General features: G+C 40.2%; 1 protein-coding gene across 2 annotated transcripts in view; it reads right to left on the bottom strand.

The window, feature by feature from the left end:
* The window catches only part of EFEMP1 (EGF containing fibulin extracellular matrix protein 1), a 45,023-nt gene that overhangs the window by 14,018 nt on the left and 12,585 nt on the right, over positions 1-18,420 (bottom strand). The gene's annotated exons all lie outside the window — the stretch shown is intronic.

Below are 18,420 nucleotides of genomic sequence, written 5' to 3' on the forward strand. Positions count from 1 at the left end.
TTATGTCCCTCCTGTAGGGAAAAGAGTAGCTCCCAGGTCTTCATCCCATTATTCTAGGAACTGGTTTTTCCAGTTGAAATCAGATTTTTTCAATCTATGAAATTCCTAGTTTACTGTGGTTCACACAGTGCTCTCTGACAGTGATTTTGAAGTTCCATCAATTCCTGCTTTTAGTCTGCATCAAATGGAATAATATGGTAATGACATGGGGGTTATATGAAACACATATTCTTCCTTAAATTTTACCTCTCATTCCATTTGATTTTTCTTGACAGAACCCCTGGATTTAAGTGTGAACAGTAAATGAGGGCATTGGGATTCCATACTTTTCGTTTCTGTTTGGTGCAGACACCCATGACCRTGATTTAGCCTCAGAGAAGACACTGCAATCTGGGGCAAGGGTGTGATACAGGAACATCACAAAGCTCTAATCCTGAGAGCAAGRCAAATTTATCTGACCTTTCCTCTCTAGCATGAATGTTTAATAATGTGTTACGTGCATGTGTATTTATAATAATTAAAAAAATTAAAACAAGACTCTCCACTGCACACACTTGCCCCTCTGGGGAGAGGGTGAGAGAATAAACATGTGACAGATGTTTGTCATGTTGCTTAATGCACTACTGGAAAGCACTCAAGATACCACAGTGATGAGTGCAGTATAAGAAGCAGATCTAGAAAGAAAATATGGGGCTTTTACAAGCTCATTCTTGAGCATCTTTCCTCTACATCCTCTTTTCCAAATGTAGTGTCATCATGATAAAGTTCATCTCCAGAACTGTTTCAGCAGCTTATTCCATGGCTGAGGTTTCTGCCTTAAGCTAGTACCTTGCTTGATAAGAAAACACCTTAAAACACTCCTAAATCATTCCTCATCCACTTCATTTAAATTTCATTTCTAGATGTTGCACAAACATTTATTCATCCAGGTAATCATACAAATTACATCGTAACAAGTAATGGAAGTGATCTGCTCTTTTTGTTTATATTTTCTAACCTCAGCTAATACTGCTAAAGTTTGTGCTGTTCACCACAGATGAACAAGAGCTGTAARTTTGCATTAGGTAGCCAAAAAACCTGAATAATATTTGATTACTGATGCATGCATACTGTGAAATAGACATTAATTCTTAAACTCACTATATCTCTGAGTCTGATCAATGATGTTGCTCAGATTTTTATTCCCAGACAATTTTTCTCTGGACAGTTACATCCTGTATAGGTGAAAAATTCCTTTGAAATAGCTTGGGTGTCTCTAACAACACTTTCGCAGATCAATCTTACTAGAAAATGGAGCTGTGTTACCTTCAGTGTCTTGATCTTTGCAATAATTGAACTCAGATAATTATGTAGTCTTTTAGTAAGCCACTCAAAATCAAACTTATAGGGGATTTGTACTTTGGTTAGAAAAAATATTTGCAAAATGGGTTAGGATTGAGTACTTTAATTTCTGCCTCTTGCTTCTAAGTGTTACAAACTGAATACTGCACTAAAAGAATATGATCATTCCAAAGCCAAGGACTTGGGGGACTGCAAAGCACAGAATTCAGGTGCTCRGAATTCAGATCCATTAAGCATCATTATTTAATGAGTCTTTAATTAAATTAATCTCAGTCTATTTGTCCTGCAGGTTTGTGCTTGGTCAAACATGGCTCTGCCCAGAATGGGTTGGGTGGTGTGGGCCTCTACCAAGTTGCTGTATAAAATCCTTAAATTGATGATCAGAATTGAAGGAGAAGAGGGGGGAAGAACATGACAATTAAAAACATGACCACATCTCAATTAAATGACATGTGAGCCACACTGCTCTTTCAGAAATGTGTATAGAAATCCTCCACTGTACTGTGGTGAATAGGACCATCAGACCCCAGTGACTCATCCTAATATAAATACTGCCTTTTGCAGCAATTTCCTGGGCTGTTCTAGAAAATTCCTTCTGGAAGAGTTTCTCATCCATAACTCTCTGCAAGTTGAGAGAATGCTCTGATTTGCACAGGCAAGTGCCTGAAGTTGCAGGGTGCTACAACCATTGTGTGAGAGCCATGGAGGGCAGCAGAGCTTACTCCTGTGTTCCTTCCAAATATGTATCAACTTGCATTTCATAGTTTTAATTCCATATGCCCCACTACTGGCTATACCCAGTGATTCCCTCATTTTCCAAAAATGTGCCCGCACTGCCTCTTGAAGTGATTTACACAATTCTGTCCTTCCACTGCTGACTTTGGCAGCCTGCTCTGTATTTCAACTACCAGTTGTGTACAAAAAATTTTGCCTGACCTGCTTTTTAGCAATAGCTTTCTCTAACTTTTGTGCATGGCTCCGTCTTTTAGAGATAGTTTTTCTGATTCTCTCCTGCACCCCATTCTCTCAGGCTCTTATCTATACCCTTAAAATTTTCTTACTAGTCTCTCTTTCTGAGCTACAAACCTGGCTCTGTTCCCTTCCTGCTGTGACTCACTTTTCCCAAACCCCCTGACTCATGCTGCTTGCTCTCTTATGCAACAGTTTAATCTCTGCAATTTGCTTTGTATCATTAGAAGCAGCACATAAGGCCAGAAGATGCATTTCACCAGGGCTTTGAACTTTTAGAGAAAAAATACCATCYATCTCTACTTTTGTCTTACTGTAGCCACTTAAAGCCTTTCTCCTTTCCAGTAGATACCTGTAGGTTGTTCTCAGAGTTGGAGAAAYGTTTTCTTAACTAACTCAATTGACTGAAGTGCTCAGCTTCTTGCTGCTCACTGACATCTTCTGCTCTCTGTGTACATTCTCCTCTGTCCAAACAAAATGCTTCTAGGTTGCTTTTCTCTGTTCTGGTCCATAGCAATAATAATATCCCTCCAGATAAAAAAAAAAGAAAAAAAAAAGAAAAAAAAATATTTTACAGGATTGAAATTCCTATTTCTGTCCCCACTGAGAAGCACCAGTGGAGCTGCTTCTGAATAGTTCATAGAAATCTAAATCCATTATGATCCCACCAATGTCAGTGTTGCACTTGTCATGGATTCCAGCGAACCTATTCTCAATTTGTTTTGAATGTAAACCATAAATATTTTAGTTAATGGGTTTAAATTTTTCGAGTTCTCAGTGTGAGTGAGGTCAGAAAATGACTTGGTCTATTTTTCTAATGGATTCATCTGAAGTGCAAACATCACCTCCCATGTCAGCAATGGCACCAGAGAGTCTGATATCAGACACACAATGATCTGCATGGTGCTGCAGCATCACTGATGATTTACTTAACCTCAGGGTTCTGTCAAACCTTTCCCTTTCTGCCCACTTCAGTAACTTTTCCTGGGTCTGTAAGATGTTTTACACTGGCATTTTGCAGAAAGAACCACCTGAAGATAAAATACTGGAGAAAAATTAGACCTCTATAGTTCATCCATGAGTATGGGCTTACTTTATTTGACCAAATTAAATATTCTGTCCCCTATTTATGTTTCTTGTATTGTTCTTGCAACTGAAGCCAAGCTCACTGCTATGTCGTTTCCTGGATCCTCCCTGATCCTTTCTTACACATAGGAACAACATTAGCAACCCCCAAATTCCCTGGTTCCTTCCCCAGCCTTAGCAAGCTATCAACAATTTCTGTCAAAGGCTTTTCTATTTCCCTTGCTACTTCCTTCAACATTTGGGATGTTATTCATCTGGGCTGGATGCCCAGACAACTTTTAACTCATTGGTGTTTGGAGATTGTGCTTTACGTGGTAGAGCCCAGCTTTAAAATCTGTTACATAACCTCAGAGCAGGAGGTATCAGGAGATGAACTATCTGGAGAAATTTCCCAGTCCTAGAGTGGCAAAACCTGCTAATGCAGAGACCTTCACTCCAAGTGCTGTCACTGTCCAGTGGTGTCATGAGAGAAGCCTCTRTAATTCTGCACAGCTCTGCAGCAGCCCAGAAATTCCACCTTTATTGCTGTGTTTTTCCCTTTTAAATTTTCCTTTGCCCCTTTCATGTGAGGTGTATTGGCCTGATTGCCCTGGTAACAAGTTTTCACAGTTGAGCAAAGCTAACCTGCACAAATACTTGTTTGCACAGGAAAAAGAGATGTGAGAGCCAAGACCTACATTTAAGCAAATAGGTGAGGTAGAATGTTTAAATTAATGAAATTTTCCTGAAAAACGGCACGACTCCTTTGGTGTGCTGAAATGTTTCCCCTCTCCAGTCTGAGGGTGCAGCAAAGTAAGTTCCTTGTAGATTCATCTTTTACTGCTCCAAGATGTCATGGCAGAACACAAGAGAAGTAAAGCAAAGTATCGATGTGGTAAATGTGCAAAAAGAAAATTGAATGCACTGTAACTCATTGTGTGAGTTTTTTGACTGCAAGTGTGAGCAACTTCTGTGAATTTGGGCAAGTTACCCAACTGTGGTGATTCCAGGAATATGAAGGTACAGGAAAAGCATCCTTCYATTAACAGAAAAGAGTTAACAAGCTGTAATAAGTAAGCCTGCCCTGTCACAGTTATCTATTGTCTCTGGTATGTCCAAACCAAATTGACTTATCACACTGAATAGCTCAATAAAGGAGTGAGCCACAGCTTTCAGCACCAGAACATCTCCCACATGTTTGGGAGTGGCAGGCAGCTGAGAAGGGRGAAAAAAATGAATGAAGCTTTGAGCTGATGCATTTCTTCCTCTCTSCTGCTCTCTCCCTTCGTGTSAGATGCTCCTTCCCTCTCCAGCACACACCAAGCACTCTGGGAGGTGCATTGCACAAGGGAAATSRCTCCTTATTCCMAGATCTTTTGGAGTTACATGGACRCACCTCATTCTCCAACCACAGCCAYGGTGAATTAAATGAATGTGATACATACAGCATTGGTCTGGTAATACAGGAATTGAAATGATCACTSTAAGTGAGAGTGGTATGGCTGATATGATAACAGTGTTATCTGATACAAGGCCACAACTATTCCCAAAAGGATTTTCTATCCAAGGTTGCTTCAACGTGTATCCTTAAAACRAGAACCATGGACAATAATATATGTCCTTGTGTTTCTTAGTATGTCCTCAAAGTTTCTCAAAAGGAAGAGCACTTTAATCCCCCATTAGAAAACCGCATTGTTAACTGCTAATCTTCTTGCTCATCAAAAAGAAAAATATTCCATGCTTTTGATGGATCTAGATTAATTCAAAATTTGTATTATTGGCTTTATTTTTGCTGGAGCCAAAAATGGAGTGAGTCAATTACAATCCACTAATTCAAGGCAATGCATCTGCAAGTCTCCAAGTGCTTCAAAATATGAGTTGTCATAATGATAAACTTTTTGATTTCCATTGCAATAGCTTATTTTTACTTTCAGTAGAGCATTTCCTGCTGTTGCTTTCTTGTGATTTTATGCTAGAAGTCTAACAACTTGTGCTTTTTGGTTCATGCCTGCCCAAGTGAGGATCACCCACCCATGATGACCAATACACTTGGACTGTGCTCAAAAACAACAAGGGTGGATTAAACTATTCCATTATTGCAGATGAAAGAGTTCTCCCCGACATCTGGCATATCATCTTCAAAACTGATATGGAACATTTCCATAAATTCAGCTTAACATTGTTTTTGTGAGTGTTCCAAAGTATTTTTAACATGAAGAAATAGCATGCAAACTAATTTGCTATTTGAAAGTAAATGTCTTGTTCTTATTTCTAATTCACCCAGTTATTAAAAAGGAAAGAAAAAAAAAAGATGTTCACTTAACTTGAAGCATACTGGTTTGTTTACTTAAGTTAATGGAAAAGCTAGTCAGTGTTTGATGTAAAGCTGCCCCCTTGCTTGAAAGAAAACCAAACAACTGCTTATGAATTATGAATATCTCCTAATACTTTCCAGAATTATCTGAAGGATGTATTTTTTTCTTAATTACGTACACTTAAAAGTTCCAAGTTCCCTCTTCTTTTCCATTTTGTTTATTTTTCTCCTTGGAAACCTCATAAGCATTTTCCTTTAGCTAGGCTTGACTGAACAAAATATCACTGCTACAACCTGTAATATTGGGGAAATCAAGGCCTGAAAGCTTATTGTGGTTTTTAATTAGGAAGCTGAAGCTCATTAAAGCTTTGCAAGCCTTTTCACAGAACTTGCATTGGCAGCTGCTGGATCTCTGCAAAGGAAAACACATATCTACCCCAAAAGTGAATTTAGGGCACACTTCAAAAATCAGTTTTCATTCTGAGACAGCTCAGAAAACAGGTCYTGCAAAAAATGTTGCTTTTCTTGTATGTTGGCATGTCTTCCACTGGTTTAGTCCTGATCAGAAGTACAGGAGCTTGATTTTGGTTTTTTTTTTAGATAATGGATGCCCAGCTGATCATTGCAGCTCTGCTGACATAAGGAACAAGGCACCTTTAGAAGGAGCTTCAGATGTAAGACAAGCGRCTCAAACTATTTGATATGAGACCAATTTTATCAATACCATCTCATTCCCCTTCAGCTTTTGCAGGCTGAATGAGCCTTTTTAGGAATTACAGTTTCCAAGCTGAGAACATTTAAGTTCAAGCTGAGTTCAATAGCAACTCTGAGAAGGAGAAGGCTTATCTAAATGATGATATTGTTTTTAGCACTAATCATCCTATCTGTTGGCAGTACCAACATGCTGCAATCTCTACAGCTCCCTACGTAAATAAGCAGATTCCTGATGCTGTTCCAACTTCAGAAATGCCTTTGAAGGCATTATTTAGTTCTGAATTTTTCCTATGTGGTTATGGGATATTTTAGCGTGTGGCTGGATATACCCACAGATGCCTTGTTATGAAGAAAKGTATCTAAAATTTATTTAAAGTACYATTGGTGTGCACTGAGCTGTGAAATAGAAATGGTTAAAAAAAATTCACTTTGACGCCTTCTACAACTTTTGAATGATAGAAGAATAAAAGCAAGTTGTGGAAATAGTACTCAAAAAAGACACACCAGTTGATTTGGTCCAAAATATACTCTAGGGATGGGAGGGGACTGGAAGAGCTGGGATAGAAAAACACAATGTTCAGGTTGCACAGTTCAAGTGAAGTGAAAGGATGTGCAGAAGTTAAGGTTTCTGTGGCAATACAAATTTGACTATACTGAAACCAAGCAGTGCTAGACAGTTCTGATCTAACAAAACCATCAGGAACTGGATCTTATAAATTTGTTTGTCTGTCTTGCCTTAAGAATTTGTATTAACTGCCCCCTCCCTTAGAACTTAAGTGGAAAATTCAATTTTCCATGTAATTCTTCACATGATGAAGACTTAAAATTGAGTTTGACATTTTAAAAGCTCTTTGTTTGCAAGAGCATAGATACAAGAGGTGAAGCCAGGCAGGATCAAAAGTGAGGCAGAGCAACCAGGGGAAATCAGTCCTTTAAAGGTAAAATTTAAAAATAAAAGAAAAAAAACAATATGGATACTAATGAAGGAAGGAAAGTGAACATGGAAAAAGCACGACAGGAGCCAATGGGAAGTTGTGCAAAAGGGGAGATGGACAAGAGGGGTAACTGAAATAAGATGAGGGTGTGCAGTCCACTGAAGATTGTAAGTTGGAGCGATGCTTGGGAAGTATTTGTTTTTGTTTCAAAAACCTGACAAAAAATTCTGAAAACTGAAAATTATTATTATTTTTGGCCCCACTCTAAGATATTTCTGGGGTTTAGCCACAATTTTTTTTCATGTTTGGGAACAAAAAAAAAAGAAAAAAGACACCAAAAAATACTTTGTTCTTTCAATGAGTCAGTAATAAATAAAAACGAACATTCTAAAAACCAGAAGTTTCCTTGGGAAGAGAGAGGTATTTTTCTTCCAAATTTACTTTGYCTTAAAACTGTGATGAGCTCTGCTCTCAGGCTGAGGATCTGCCTTCCCAGCTGCCTTAAGCAATCAAGTAAAAGTAGCAATTGAGACAGCTTTGCTCCTTTCTTTCTTTTTTTTCTTTTTTTTTCCCCTTGGTGTTTTGCTGGGAAGCTACATGGGTTTGCCTCAGAATAGATACTGTACTACCATAATCCTGGCACTTTTCACTGAATAAGAGATTTCAGCAGTGTTTCCTAGAGTAAGTAGAGAACTCCTGAAGCATCCTGAAAATCAAGCTGCAGGGCTGGCAGGAGGGGGAAGTGCAGCAACCTGCTTTGCCTGAGCATGTGATTTTTTTTTTCWTTTTTTTTTTTAATATCTTGTGATCTTCACAGACTCCTGGCGAAGCTTTAAAGGTTAGTTTGAGAAGGGAGTGGCTATCATTTGTTTAGAAAATAAATAGGAAAAAGTAGGCCAAATACCAGTAAAGTTCCAGTTTTAAAATATTAAACTAACACACAACATTGCTGACCTGGAAAGGTCACATGAAGTGGGAGAAAGGATGTATTTAGAGTGATTGCCAGGCAGGACGTGGGATCTCTCACTGACTTGGCAGTAGATACTTCAGCTCTATTTGCTATTTCTAATGCTCCTTAATTGCTAAGTTCTTAAGTTTGACAAGATCCATGCTTTATTTTTCAGTATTTACATGGTATTAAGCAAGTCTGTAAATCCATTCAGAGGGTAACCAAGGCCTACCCTGCCTGCTTTTTCTGTTTCATCTTTGGATATAGACAGGATGCTCAGAAACCTGGGAAAAGGGGGGTTTGGAGGGGTTTTCCTTTGGGGTGTGCTATCAGATAACCAGATTATTTGTGACAAGATTAAACTYGCTAAATGTGATGGAATAAATCTGGTGCTTCCAAATTTATCAGTGAGACTGAGGAWAGAAATGACTGCTTAAGTGACAATAGAGCTGTTAGAATTCCTTCAGAAGAAGCAGGAAGATTTAATGGAAATGTAAAAATGTTAGGATCCCTCTCWATGGCCTGACTTTCGGGCTCTTGGCTAGCATGGAAGAGAAAACCCAATGCAGCAGATAAATAATTGCTGCCACATCATCCCAGCACATCATTATCACTGCTGCATGAGATGAAAGGTATTTACAAACCAGAGGCTGCCAGCAGAACACACTCAGCCCCAGCCTGATCCAGCTCCAGCTGTAATCAATAGGAGCCTTCAACTAAAGCAGAGGCTGAAGAACAAACTGTCTGCTTTTTGAAATCTTCCTTGGTGAGTTCTGTAAAGGCAAAGCTGGAGCTCATCAAGAGTGGGGCATGGAGGGATGCAGTGGAGTTTTACTCCATACATTGTCTGGTGGGCTTCAAAATTATACTTTCCAGTGACAACTGAAGCYCCAACTTTTGTTCTCCCCCTTAAATCTCCCACTCTTGCTTTTCTCCTGTTTTGCTTTCCCTGTTCCTCTGGGTTCTGCCCTTCTAATTTTTCAAGGCAGAGAATGTGCCTTTGTTTGTGAAGAGAAAGGCAAGTTTATGGCACCCTATTCATTATATTTATGAATCATATCTAACTGATTTTCTCCCATAGTCCAAAGGTGGCCGATTGCCCAAAGACACTGCTCCTAATGCCTGTATCTTCTATTTAAAAGGTGTATTTCAGTTTACATCAGAAGCTGAGGGAGACTTCTGCTTGATATCACTTCTGCCAATTGAAACCCACAGAGAAACTGTTGCCAAAGGAATTCTGTACARAAGTTGTCCGGGCTCTGTAATTTTGTTCACATGGGTGCATGGTAGTATATGCCAATTGCCAATAAAATCTCTTTAAGAGATACAATGCTGTGCAGCTCTCCAGATGATCTTAACCTGTCCAGAACACAGGTAAGGGAGCACAAGGAGAGAACCAGGCTTTGCCAGGACACTGTCTGGTGAGAAAATCAGCTTTTGCAAGGTGGTCACGAGAGAAGAAGCAGCTCCTCTGTCAATCTCTGCTACTCCCTACAAGTTGAAATTCCTGAAGGAGTAATTTACAACCAAATTAAAGAAAATTGTTGCTTTTGAAGCCATTTGTGGTTGTGACCAAGTGAGGGTGCTCCCCAGAATGTGTTGATGCTTCRTGGGCAGCAGAGCCAAGGACATGGAGAAATGAACCCCTCCAAGAAGGGAACACTGCTCTGGACCATGTCAGGAGAGTCCTGGGTCGCTGGCGGGGCTTGGAAAGCTCCAGCAGCACGGAGCCCAGGACACTTGGAGAAGATCTGTGGGACAATCATTAGCACTGATGCCTGTCCAAACCGAGCTTTTTGCCTCCAGAGAACAGTAGGAATAAAAAGCAGGTGGCTTTGCAGCTACCGAGGGGAAGGGAAGGAACAGGCCCTGAYGGATTCACTGGACAAGTTTTTTAATTCTTTGTGGCTTGAGATGTTTCTCTTGCTTCTGGCCTTAGGAAGAAAGATGAATGGGGAGCTTTAGAGTCATAGAATGGCTGGGGTTGGAAGCAAGCTGAAAGCTTATCCAATTCCAATCGGTGTCATGGGCAGGGACACCTTCCACTATCCCAGACTGCTCCAAGTCCTGCCCAACCTGACCTTGRATTTCCAGGGATGGGGCAGCTGCAGCTTCTCTGGGCAGCCTGTGCCAGGGCCTCAATACCCTCACAGCCAAGATTTTTTTCCTAATATCCAATGTAAACCTACTCTCTCAGTGTGAAAAAGTAAATTGCAAAAACTCCCTCTCCATCTTTCTTAAAGCCATCCTTTCTGAAAAAGCATTGAAGGCCTTCTTCATTTTTTTCCCCCCACAAAGGTTCTTTTCTTGGTTCTCTGTCTGTTCCATTCCCCTCTTTAAAAGGCATGAGATCCCAGATTTTTATACTCTTGCAAATGTACCATATGAACCCAGTGCCAGGGATGCCTGTGTGCATCCTGGCACATCTGAAGGATGCCCAGGACATTGTCAGTACATAATTTGGCACTGCCTGKCTGTCTGTAGCTCTAAGTAGACAGTTGCAAATATATCATTAAAATCTAATGCAGCCTTTCCTGCAGAAGTTAATGAATGGGCAGGATCCAGGGAAACATGAGGGYCTCATATGATGCTGAACACAGGCCAATGTTGGTTGGTCAAAATAAATTCTGCTCATAAATTCTTGCAGGATGGGAGAAGAGATTTCTCAATTTAGACWTTCATCAAAGCTATTGGAAAAAGCTGTCAATCACACTTAGGGTTCTCAGAGATGCYTTGCTGCCTCTAATGCCTTCCAGATGGATTTAATTCCAGTGCATTGATTGTCCACTCGGCTTTGCAGTGGAGCAGTTCAGGGGGAAGTCCATGCCATGATCATTGAGCTGCTGGATGGCAACAGAATTGACTGGTGGCTCTTTCCTTATAGAAGTGCTGTCTTCCAGGAACTGWGGAGGCAAGAGGTGAACTGGCAGAAGATGAATCTGGGGGAGGCTGATTGTATCCAAGTAATTAATGCCAAGAGCAAAGAATAGAATTAAAAGGTGAAGCAAGGAGAGATGTAGCTGAGTATTAGGAAGATGGTCTATTTGTAGTGGAGAGAGAATAAATATCTGTGAGCACATGAATTTCTTACCTATGGGACAAAGGGGAGGGACTTGCTTAAAATTCTAAAGCTAAAGCATTTAAAAGTAATTTTAAAAATTTACCAATCCTATTACTATTTATGCAATTATAATTGTCAGCTTGAATAACCCAAACCAATGTGTGCAACATTAAACATTCTCTCAAGCTACACAACTTCAAATTCACTGTGTAAGTTTGGGAACTCTAACCTAGAACCTGGATTTCTCTGTGCTCTTGGCTTTCAAAAGCTCTGGCTGTGGAGAAGGATTCCCTTGTTCTGCTGCTCCAAACCCTGAACCAAAAACCAGGACTATGTTGAGKCAGAAAACAGAGAGGGTTATATATCAGAGGACAGCAGGAACCAAGTAATGAAAGTTGTGGCCTGTAAAGATTTTTTTTTTAAAGCTTTTTCAAAATACAAGATTTCCAGACAGGGATTACTAGAGAGAAGAAGTTTTTTAGCACACTGAAAACATGTGGGCTTCAGTAGCTTGAAAATTTGCATAGATAGCACTCATGTCATRCTATGCATGATTAGATAGCATTCAACCAACTGCCCTGATTTAGAGGGTGGGTTTAATTAATTAGATGCTATCAATAAATATGCAAAACACCGGTAGGAGACTAATGACAACATTGGTTTCTAGCAGTTGATTGAACATCCTCTGTAGTGAGGTCTGTATYTAAATTTATTTAGAATCTTACAGAATGTTCATTTACTTTGGAAATTTCATGGACAGGCAAAAAGATCAGTAGAAAAGAAAAGGAACAGAGTGTCTCAGCTAATAACCACAGGGTCTTCTGAAGATTTCAGAGGTTCAAAAACACCCCATAGAAATGAAAACCAAGTCATGAAAATTCTCGTATCCTATTATTTTCTGGACTGGGAAGTGTTCWGTGTGTTTTAGGATCAAGTCCAAATAATTTTTAAGGAGTTAGGTCTTGTTTTCAATGAAAGGAAAATAAAAAGGAAGCAAAGCATAATAGATAAGTAAGGTTAAATACATATTTAAAACAAAAATCTTTTCAAAGCAAAGAACAATGAATCTCTTATCTACAAAATGTTCAGTAAATAGGTTAATTCTTCATATTGACTTAAATTCCTGGGCTTGATTTATTATTTCTCCTATTTGTACAGGAATTTTTATTTATCCCATAAGGCTTCACACTTATTACATGTACATGTGCTTGCCCAAAATGTCCAGTAGTGGAGAGCGAAGCCCTTTGAGCCAGAAAATGAATCTGAGAAATTCCTGGAAAGATCTCTTTGGATGCACAGCTACGTGTCATTCTGTCCCAAACCAGCCACTGCATCCATCTGCTCCTCAGAAGGGACAGAACTGGTCTGGTTTGCAGATCATAAAGTTTAGGATTCAACTTCTAGAAGGAGTACAATTTTACAGAGAAGATATTGAGGAGATGATTCTTGTAGCCAAGCCAGGCTTCACTTCCTAGAGAAGTGGCACGAAGTATTTAGTGAGTAAAAGTGACAGCATGGCCTCATCTGGCACTACAAATTCACAGTCCTGTTTAGAGTCATCATAAATCATCAGCTCTAAAGTATCTGGTTTCCTAAAGGAGCAGCTTTATTTCATTAACATTTTGAAAGTGACGTTGCTAATTGTACAGTAATTTATCCAGGATCACAGTGTGAACTGCTGTTTTCAGTCAGGTTTTGGCACTCATTGCCAAAAGTTTCTTTAAGCAAAGAAAAGAGGAGGCAGAAGAAGGAATTAAACAGAAACAAGAATTGAAGAGTATCTAAAAGGGGCAGCATTCATAGATGTGAGACAAGCTGGGATATTCAGCAGTGATCTGAAAACTGTCTCACAAATGGAGCTGCAAGCTGAGTAAACAGCCAATTCCTCCAGATCAAGGCTACTCCCTCCGATACTCTCAAGCATTTCCTAYCCACCCATGAGTAGGATCAGCCTGTGCCTGGTATTGCAGACTTGCTCTGGCAAGTTTTTTAGTGAGGGGTTTTAAAATAAAAGTTCCTAGCAACAAGGTGAAGGACTGCAGTTGTGTAAACTGAGGCATGTGCAAAGGTGTCAGGGAAAATACTGGGATCTAAACATGGACTTTAAATGCTGGAATGCAGCTAAAGGTGTCTTAATATGACACTGCAAAGTATAAACAGTGGGCTTGTTTATTAAAATCAGTCTTGATGTACTCCCAGTACTTTGAGAAGATTGGTGGGCACTWGCTATGGAAATATCTGCAGTTATTCAGAGTTCAAGCAAGCACAGTCACTGAGCAGTGAAACTTCACTTCTTTCCTTCTTTGTGGATACATATTGATATTATTATTTTTTTTTGTTTTTAATTGGAAATGAAAAAGCTGCAGAGACTCACTTGTAGCAAGAGTTGGGAGATAGGGAATAACATTCAGCTTCTCACTAGCCAGTCTGCTCCTCAGCAAAATGTGTTCAGTCAAACCCAGAATTGTTACCTTTCCTTATAGAAAACCCTTCCTCACCTACATGTTTGTAAGAAAACAAACTCCTTATTTCCCCAAATCTGTATTTTTAGCACATCTCTTTTGTCTTTATCAATAGAGGGTGAATTGGAAGGAGGGGGTCTGGGTATATGGAAAACCTTTTTCACTGGTACAGCAGTCAAGGTGTGGAATAGGTGCCCAGAAAAGTTGTGTGCTCTCCATCCATGGGGTTTTTCAAGCCCTGACTGGATAAATCTCCCAGGTCTGACCTCAGAGATGATCAGGATGTTGGATTGGAGACCTCCCAAGGTCCCTTCTCACCTGAATTATTCTGGGCTGCTGTAAACATACTCTAAGCTATAAACCAGAATGGAGAACTCTACTACCTTTCTTTCCTCTGACTTTTTGTACAGTGTTCTTTAGACAGGAATTGAGTGCAGTAAGGTTTCTGATAAAAATGGGGAGATTGTCACACAACTTCTTTTTTTAATGCAACCTAATCATCAAACTAAATAAATTCAGCCCAGYTGTGAACTAAGAGAAAAACTGTAAGGAAATCAGTTGGTCAACACTGGGCTAAATTGTGAAATTAGTGCTAAGAATAGTTAACAACGGGACATAAGCATTTAATTTTTCAAATTAAGGACAAATGATAGGAATGGAAAAACCTGCATATTATCATTCCAGTTTTTAAGGGCTGTTGTCTATGCAGCCCATCCCAAGAGCATCCCAATGGGACAGTAATGCTGTCTTGAAGCTGGCTTTGTGTGACAGAGGCTGTTCTGGAACTCGAGGCCATAAAGCTGAGTGCGTGAGTGTTGGTGCGTTCTGCGGGGATGGGCTCCATCCAGGCAGATCCCACGGCTGTCCTGCTTGGAAAGCTACAGCCAAATTAAAAACCTTCTCTTTTTCGTGCTGTCTTTTTGCTGTTTTTCATATTCTTACACACTTAGGATTGTTCTTGCTGGCTGAACCCCCTGAATGGCCATTGAGTATGTGAAAATCCCAACTAGTCTCTTTGGTCTCTTAAATGCTTTGCTTCCAGCCTACTGCTCCGGGCTGCAGCAGGAGTGGGACCCCACCCTGAGGACCAGGCTGTGAGTGGCTCCTTAGCCCCTGCTTGGTCACACATGAGGCATGTGAATGGAGCCCCTGGGGCTCCCTCAGCCTCCACGAGCCAGGATGTACTGAGGCCACTTTTTGGCTGGGTTGGACATGACAGATACTAAAACAAAGAATCAAATGCAAGGAATGATAGAAGCTGTTCCTACTGCTGCTTTTGTCCCAAATGCATCACTGAACACAGCAATTGTGGGATGTGATGTGCTGGTTAAGTTACACATCACAGAATATTCTGAGTTGAAAGGGATCATCGAGTCCAACCCTTAAGGTAGGGAAGTGCATGCCCCACAAGGCTGTTTAGAGCAGGACAGTTCCTTCTCCATACCCGTGTTGTCCAGAAGAATGGAGCCTTGGAGGGCCCCTGGAAGCTGTGCCAGTACACAATGTCACTGAATTTCAGTGCTGCATGCTCTGCCCCACAACAACAAACCATGATTGCTATGACAATTATCTGATATCAAAACCTGGCTTCCTTTTGATATAAGAATGTGCTAAACTGCCCTTGACAGCTAACAATCAGATTATTTATACATCATCAGAATTACAGAAACTCTTATCTGAATTTCCCATTGGTTTATTATTTTTTTTTGACAAAACTACACTGGTTTGTGCTCTCCCAAAAAAAGGCTCAGCATTCTGCAGCTTGTGGGAACAGGAGTGGTTCCATTATGGGACTGAACATCTGATGTCCACCAGACTGATTAGCCAGAGCTTTGGCGAATTGGCTTTGTGCTCAACACACAGGTACCAGCCAGATCCAGAAAGATGGAAAATTTATAGACTCTGCTTTCTCAGATTAGGCACTGGGAGATGCTTCAGAAAAGTATAGGTATCAGCAATCTGCTCTTCAACAATCAACCTCATCCTGACATTTTTTAAGAATTCAGAATTGCCCTAAGTATAAATCAGGTTTGTTAACCTTTTTAAAATATGCTGGTTTTAACTTCTGCTCTCACTGCACAAGATGTCCAGACCTTTKTTTAATCAAGTTCTTAAACTGTTGGCCCCACTCCTATCCCATGGCAGTGAATTTGCAAAGCRTTTCCTTTTGGGGGGTCCTTCAGTCCTTCCAGCATCACAAAAAGAGACTCAAACTGTGTGTTTCAAAGTGGGAAACAGCAGTTGCAAACCAGCCTTCATAATTTCTGTATGGTTTTCCTACACTTTTCTCTGCTGTCAAAACCTCYCCTCATCCCCAAACTGCTGCTTTCTCCCGCTGCTCCTGTTTTTCAGCATCCCCCTTATCCCAGGCTCTGCAAACAGCTGCCCTGCTCCTKAGCTGTTTGAGAGGGAAAAAAATCAAGCAAGTGAGCTATTTCTGCATCCCACACAGTCCCTGCACGGCTCAGAGCTGGGGAATCCCCCAGGAAGCTTTTAGGAGGGTGGAGAAAGCAGAGACAAGATCAAGACCAGTGTTCTAAAGCTGTGCTTAGGGGAAGAGCTGAGGGTGTTCGAGGGTGTTGCTGGGTGGATCTCCTTGGCTGGTTTTGGGGTTTGGCTCTATTACATGACTGTGCTTTCAATTTATTTCAAAGGTGCCTGGAGCCTTATAAATCTGCATACATAGTAAGGAAGAGATTCTCCTCACAGCAGATACTGAAATCTGAGTGTAACCAGAATGGAGAGAATGTTTTGGTTTAAATACATAACGAAGCAACCTTTTCATAAAAAMATATTTTCTAGAAATGGGGAATTTTCCTTTTTGTAGGCATGGAGAGCACAGTTTCTAATAGAGGAATACTCTGTTTTGGAATCCACACAAAAAAGCAGCCCCCTCCCCAAAATAATAATTTTTCACCTGCCGATTAGCAGATTAAAACTGATGAATATAGTTTCTGGATTGTTTAAATAATGGTCACTGTTTCCAACAGGGAAAATGGGTGGGTTTTTTCCTGTACCCAAATTTTCCTGCACCCAAATGATAACTGGATAACTTTTCTTGCACAAATGATAACTGGAATGTGGTTCTAACTCTTTTCTGTCTCAGGCTTGTTCAAGTCTAATGTCCTGCTTCTGCAAACACCAGAAGCCCAATGCGTGTTAAGTGCTCAATGGTGTTAAGTCTATAATTTTAATCTGCTTATACAATGCTTTCTACTCCAAGGAAAAAGTGCTGGAAATGTCAGCAGTATCTTTGGGTATTGCAACCATCCCCAAATTATTTTCTACTCTGGTACCACRTAAGAAGTGAGTGGGAAAGAAAATTTGTCTTGATATTTCAAGTTAAGCTAGATAGGACTGAGGAAGGTCTGGATGCAGAGTACATATGAGCAGGATGGTGTCAGAGAACACGTTTTWTCTGTCCCCTTGAGAAGAGGGAATTACTTGGATTCTCTTTCCTGATTAAGTCTCCAACARCTTCTGGGAGGAATGAAGTTAAATGTCATCCACAGCCCACAAGGGCAGAGCAGAGGGTGCTCCAAAGCACTGCTTATTTCTGATGTGAATCTGTGCTCACTGGCCAATGAAATATTCCTGCTTTTAAATCACTCCAGGCAWGACAGGCAAGCCCTTGTTTTACCCAGTTCACCTTTATCATCTCAAAGTTCTGTGGAGAACTGGCTTCTGATAAGAAAGTCCCTTGAGGAAAAATTAATTTATGAAGAAAGAGCTCTAAAAACTGCAAGCAAGTATTTGTTGCTTCTAAAAGTGTATTTAATTCCACCTACTCTGCATCCCAGATACTCAAAATTCTCCCCAGAGTAAGTTTAGACAAGAAAGAGATTGTTTCTCCAGTTCTTTACTTTTATAAGTTAAGTCATGTCACCTAAAATCACACTTAAATTTCTGCTCACTTTGCCATGTTCTATTCCTTTGCTCTGTGCAAGACTTATTAAAYGACCTTATTGGTAAACCTCTTTAAAACGACACAGAACATTGTTACCTGTCAAAAGCCCTTGCATTTCCCAATTCTAAGTACTTCAGACAACAGGCAGCTGTTASAGTATTGGTAAGGATTTCTTTCTAAATTCATAATGCTACTAGATATTCAGAAAGTCATTGTCAAAATTACTGCTTTTCTGGAATCATCAGGGTTTTATATCCCATAAAATATCTTTTAAAATGTTTTCCCCCTTGGATTTCTTTAACTCTGGTGAATTTTAATTGAAATTRAAACCCAAACTTAACTCTTGGTATAAGCCCTGGTTTTGCACAGCAATCTGCCTTGTCAAAATTTTTCTTTGGGTTACATCTGATAGTGGGATTGGTTTGATTGCAAACATTCTGCCCAGTTACCTGTTAACAGGAATCCCACCTGTGCAGGCAGATGCACATAAAAATCCTGGAACAGGTTCTGTTTGTGCTCAGGAATCTCCATGGAACATCTGTTCAGGCACGGGCTGTACATGCTCAAGTGCAGTGTCAGATTTGCTTAAATCATCTCACACCGGGTCATGCACCAGACCAGGAGTTTCCTTCAGATTAAATTCAGCTTGCAAAGAAAGGCTCAGCAATATCTTCTCCTTCTCAGAGCTGTTCAAAACAGGCTT

This window comes from Malurus melanocephalus, unplaced genomic scaffold (assembly GCF_030028575.1).
Source record: "Malurus melanocephalus ecotype Western Australia unplaced genomic scaffold, MMel_1.1 scaffold_13, whole genome shotgun sequence".
Taxonomy (NCBI): domain Eukaryota; kingdom Metazoa; phylum Chordata; class Aves; order Passeriformes; family Maluridae; genus Malurus; species Malurus melanocephalus.